At 44.1% G+C, this 5,454-nt stretch overlaps 1 pseudogene; it reads left to right on the forward strand.

The window, feature by feature from the left end:
• Positions 1 to 387: 387 nt before the first annotated feature.
• Positions 388 to 1,374, forward strand: LOC115330916 (annotated as a pseudogene).
• The last annotated feature ends 4,080 nt before the right edge of the window (positions 1,375 to 5,454 follow it).

The following is a 5,454-nucleotide window of genomic DNA, read 5'->3' on the forward strand; positions in this document are numbered from 1 at the left end:
CACCAATGTTTTGTCTTCCAAGGTTTCGGTTAGCTGTGACGGCTTTGAACGCTGTCACTGTCTTGGTTATAAAATTGAAGGTAAAATTAAGCCTATTTTCTTATGGGTGGTTGACCACCGTTACAAAATTTTAATTCTTAAAAACGCACGAAAACTGAAGGGTACCCGTTTGTTCATAAAGGGGGACTTCTCCCCACGTGTGCGTAACATTCGTAGGCAGCTTTGGCATGGTACGGTCGAGTTCAGGCGGAACGGTACAAAAGCTTTTCTACGTCATGACTATGCACTTGTAAATAATGTTCGGTACAAATGGGACGCGTCTAATAATTGCATTGGGAAATCTCCTCTACACCCGCTGAATGACATTCGCAGAATAAGCTGTTTTCCTTGTTAAATCTTAATGCCAGAAGCCTTTTCCCGAAGTCAACTCAATATGCTTGTATTGCTTCTTCTTATTGCCCCCATGTCATATGTGTTACCAAAACCTGGTTGCACGACTCTATACTTGGCTGAGAATCTACTCCCCCTAATTATGATGTGGTACGTTGTGATAGGTCGTCTGGAAGGGGTGGTGGCGTAGCTTTCTTTTTTAGGTCTGGTGTCCGCTTCACTGTGCTTCCTTCCTTAGCAAATACAGAGTCACTGTGGTGCCAGGTGCATGTTCATAAGTTTGTCATTGTTATTGGAGCTATTTACAGAGCTCCCGGTTCTTCCGCTCAAGTGCTTTTTGACATTCATTATTACATATTGAAACATAACCTTAGAAACTACAAACTCATCCTTATGGGAGATTTTAACTTGCGTGACATAGATTGGAGTACGTTAACAGGGTGCAGCCGTGACAAACAGCTGTGTAATGCTCTTGTTGATATTGCTATGTCGTTTGATCTCGATCAAGTGGTACATCAGTATACTAGGGATAATTCAATTCTTGATCTCGTTTTTCTTAGTCATAGCATTACTTTGTCTTGTTTTGAGTGTTTTGTAGTAAGGGGTCTATCAGATCACAGTGCTGTTTTTGTGACGCTTAATATTCGTGTATTGCATGCAAATCCCGAAATTGTCTCTTTTCTGGACTTTTCTAGAGCAGATGACGTGTCCATTCTTGATATCCTTAGTTTTTATTTTGATGAATTTGTTGCCCTAAGTAATGCCTGTGACGTTGATATGTTACTCAGCAAATTCTGCACGTTAGTCAGTGACTGCTTTCGAAGTTTGATCGAGTCAAAACTAAACCAAAAGAATCTGACACATCCTTGGATAACTAGGGAAGTGTTACAGTTATCTCGCCGCGTTAAGAGGAATAAGAAACTAAAGCATAGTGTTGACCCAGTGGACGCAGACCGTTTTGAATATTTGAGGAAAACTCTTTAAGAAAGGATGGCTACCGCAAAGGAGGTTTATTTTAATGTAACACTGACTCAATTCATTAAGTCAAATCCAGCGAAGTTTTGGAGGTCCATCCTACCCAGAGATGAAACACCCCGTAATTTCATTATTTAGGATAAATGTGTTAATGACCCTTCTGATATTTAGGATAGCTTTAATGAATATTTTACGTCTCTTTATACTCTGGATAACGAGAGGCTGCGAACCTAGTTTTTGTCCCACCATATCATGTCCACCGTCAAAAGATATCAGGTTAATGACTCTGGTGCACTTAATTTGCTCCTGAACCTTGATAGTAAGAAGAATTCAGGCCCGGATGATATTCCAAATTCTTTTCTGCATCGTTACTCCGTCTGCACATCGAGATATTTAATTATAATTTTCCAAAAGTCTCTTTGACCCGGAATGTGTTCCTCGACTTTGGAAGTCAGCAAGAATAGTTCCCATTTTCGAATCCGGTAATAAGCAGTCATCTAAATTATAGACCGATTTCTCTTACATCCTCTTGCAGCAAACTCCTCGAACACATAGTGTGGAAGCATATCTCCAATTATCTTGAAAATAATTCTTTACTCTCTCCTAACCAACATGGTTTTCGTCGGCTTTTTTCAACCAGTACGTAGCTTCTGGAATTTACTCACGACATTGCTTCATCATTAGATAAAAGAGGACAAGTTGACGCTATTTTTATTGACTATTTGAAGGCTTTTGATAAAGTCTCCCACCCCAAGCTTTTTTTAAAGTTAAAAGTCATTCTTAGAAACTTCCTTCTCCTTGACTGGATTTCAAATTATTTGAATTGCAAGTCGCAGTTTGTTTCATTTGCGAATGCCTTCTTTTTGGAAACTTCGGTTGACTCAGGTGTACCTCAGGGTTCGGTGTTAGGGCCTCTTTTATTTATTTTATGTATAAATGATGTCGTAGAAAACATACCCGTTAAAATTCGTCTTTATGCAGATGACTGCATTCTGTACAATGACATTTCGTCTCCTAATGATCAACTGTTACTTAACGAATCCTTTACCCGTTTTTTTTAATAGAAGCAAGAAATGGAAAATGGATATTAACTTTGATAAGACTGTGTTTAGTAGATTTATGAATAAGAGAACCCCTTTAGTTCTTAGCTATGGCATCGATGATGTAATTTTAAGCGAAGTTACGGAGTTCAAATATTTAGGTGTTTTCTTCACATCCAACCTCAAATGGAACAAGCACGTCAACTTTATTTGTTCTCGCGCCCTTAAAAAAATTAGGTTACGTTAAACGTACTCTTAAATGCTCTACTTAAGAAGTTAAACTCTGTGCTTATAAGACCCTTGTTAGGCCCATCTTGGAGTATAGATTTGTTGTTTGGGATCCTTATTTTAAGAAAGACATTAATCTCCTTGAATCTATCCAGGCCAAGGCTGCAAGGTTTATTTTGAATAGGTATGACCATAATTTTTCGCCCTCTTCGGCTGTTTCATCTCTGTGACTGGAGCCAATTTGTCTAGAAGGCGAACAGTTGATAGAATTAAAATGTTGCACAGAATTGTTAATGAGGACTGTGGAATAGAGCGAAGTAAACATATTGCATTCTCTACTATTTCACGCACCAGACGATCTCATTCATTAATTATTGTTCCTTTTCAGTCCCATACTAACTGCTTTAAATATTCGTTTTTTCCACATAGTATTGAAATTTGGAATAATGTTGGTCGGGAAATACGCACACTTCCCTTTGGTGATTTTATTAGCGCGGTTCTGCTATTCTTTTCAGTAAGGCATGACGTCATCGTTTTCATTTCTGTTATGTTCAAGGGCATGTTGTATTGTTTGAATGTTAATTTGTTTCTGTATTTTCCACTCCTGCAATGACCTCACAGAGGTCGCAGTATGTGTAAATAAATAAATAAAAAGTCAGAAGCAGGGTAAAAGTACTGGAGGGAGAGATAATGCCGTCCAAGATCTTCCTCACGCATGAGAAACAAAGAGTGAGTGAAACCACTTTGAAGAAGGTGCGTGGCGAAAAGGGCGTGGCAAAATCGCAGGAAGAGATTGTTTACGTTTTTGCGGAAGCCTTCGGGAATCTTTCCTGGAATGGAAACTTGGACGAGACCGCTCTTGCGTCCGTTCTACGGGAATCGCCCAGCGTGCATGAGGAGACACATAACATCATAAACTGTCCAATTGTAATGTCTGAAGGTGGGCTGGCTATAAAAAAAAATATACTCGCTACAAGGCGCCCGGCCCAGATGGAAGAAAATCAAATTTTTACAAAGCGTTTTTGGACGAGCCCTGCCCAATCTTCGTCCAGGCGCTCAGCCACATAGAAAAACGCAAGCTGCTTCATTTGTTCATGAGGGAGAGCTCCTTTGTTCTGGTCCCGAAGAAAACAAAGATCAGCCCCGTCCCTCCCAATCAGCTTACTTCGCTGCGGCTATAAAAGGCTGCCCAAGATCCTGGCAAGACGACTTGACACCGGGCTCAGAACAGTTAAAGGGCCTTTTCAAAGCTATTGTATCCGCGGCCGCTCTATTACTCTAGACTTCACGCCATGCACTCCGTCTGCGGGGCGACAACGAAGGGGCACCAACTTCTCGCTGTGCTACAGCTTGACGACGCCAAGCATTTAACGGGGTGTCCCACAAGTTTCTCTTGGCAGCACTAGACCATTTTGGTGTGAGAGAGAGTCTGCGGAATTGGATCGCTCTCTGCTATCACGAGATCAGCCTGCGCCTGCTCATCGATTGAGACAGATGAGCGCGCTTCACCATGTAGACATGTTCATCAAAGATGCCCCCTTCCGCTTTCCCTCTTTGTATTACAGCTCTAGCTACTAGGCCGTGCGATCAATAAGAACAAGACCATCACAGCACTGCAGTTAAGAGGCAAAAACATCGACATTTTAGCCTTCGCGGGCGACGTGTCCTTTATCTGCTCGTCCAAGAGACAAGTGAAGGTCAACCTGCAGCACGCGGAGGTTTTTACCACCGCATCAGGGGCGGAGATAAACCGTGAGAAGTCGGTAGGTTCGTGAATTGGGTGATTGGCAACGACGCCAAAACTGTTCGCGTCGATAGGTTCGAGCACTTCAGTCAAAAACTACCAAGGCGTTGCTATCCAACCACACCAGTCATCATCGGCAATGTGGAAGAAGAACGTCAACTCGATGGCTGCGAAGCTATCAACATGTCAGTGCAGGTATCGTTTTTTCAACCTTGCTCACGTATGCAACGCTGTAATCTACCAAGCCATTTTCTATTTATCAACACGCGGCTCTGACATCACGTCGCTGCGTTGGCGCTGCTGTTTACATGGCGGATGTGCAGACGCTTTACTTCACGCAAGAATGCGCGGTTGCCCACACTTAGTGTGGCGAAACGCTGGCTTGTTTGTAAACAGCGCGGTGGCCTATAAGGATTGAACACTCTGCTGCCGGCGAAGTGGTGGCCAAAACAATCCACAGAAGCTTGGCGATCTTTATGTGGCGGTCATCCACGAAGCGAATACGACTAGAGAACTTCTACCTGCACCAGGAGGGCGGGGGGCTCGGCATGGTGAATATTGTAATCAACCTTCACGAGCAACGTTTCCTTATCTTTCAGGTCCCAAAGGACCTAACGTTCCTGAGCGCACTGCACCCACAAGTCACCATCACAGCCACACTCACCTAAGCCCCTCACTCATCCTCACCCTCACAGCTACACTTACCTTCAGCCCTTCATTCACCATCATCTTCACAGACACACTCACCTTCAGCCTTTAACTCACCCTCACTGAACCTCACGCCCCTCACGTACTTATGGCCCTCACGCCCCTCACGCACTCACCGCCCTCACGATTTCACCCCACCTCACGCACTCACATCCCTCACGCCCCTCACGCACTGATGGCCCTCACGCACGTCACGCACTCACCGCCCTCGCGGCGCTCACGCACTCATACCCCGCCCCCCCCCCCCCCCCCGCCCCTCACGCATTTGTGGCCTTCGCGGCCCTGACGACCCTCACGCACTCACCGCCCTCACGCAATAACCGTCCTCAAGGCGCCTACGCACTCATAATCTTCACGCACTCATGGCCC

Source organism: Ixodes scapularis, unplaced genomic scaffold, assembly GCF_016920785.2.
Source record: "Ixodes scapularis isolate PalLabHiFi unplaced genomic scaffold, ASM1692078v2 PGA_scaffold2__306_contigs__length_199485367, whole genome shotgun sequence".
Taxonomy (NCBI): domain Eukaryota; kingdom Metazoa; phylum Arthropoda; class Arachnida; order Ixodida; family Ixodidae; genus Ixodes; species Ixodes scapularis.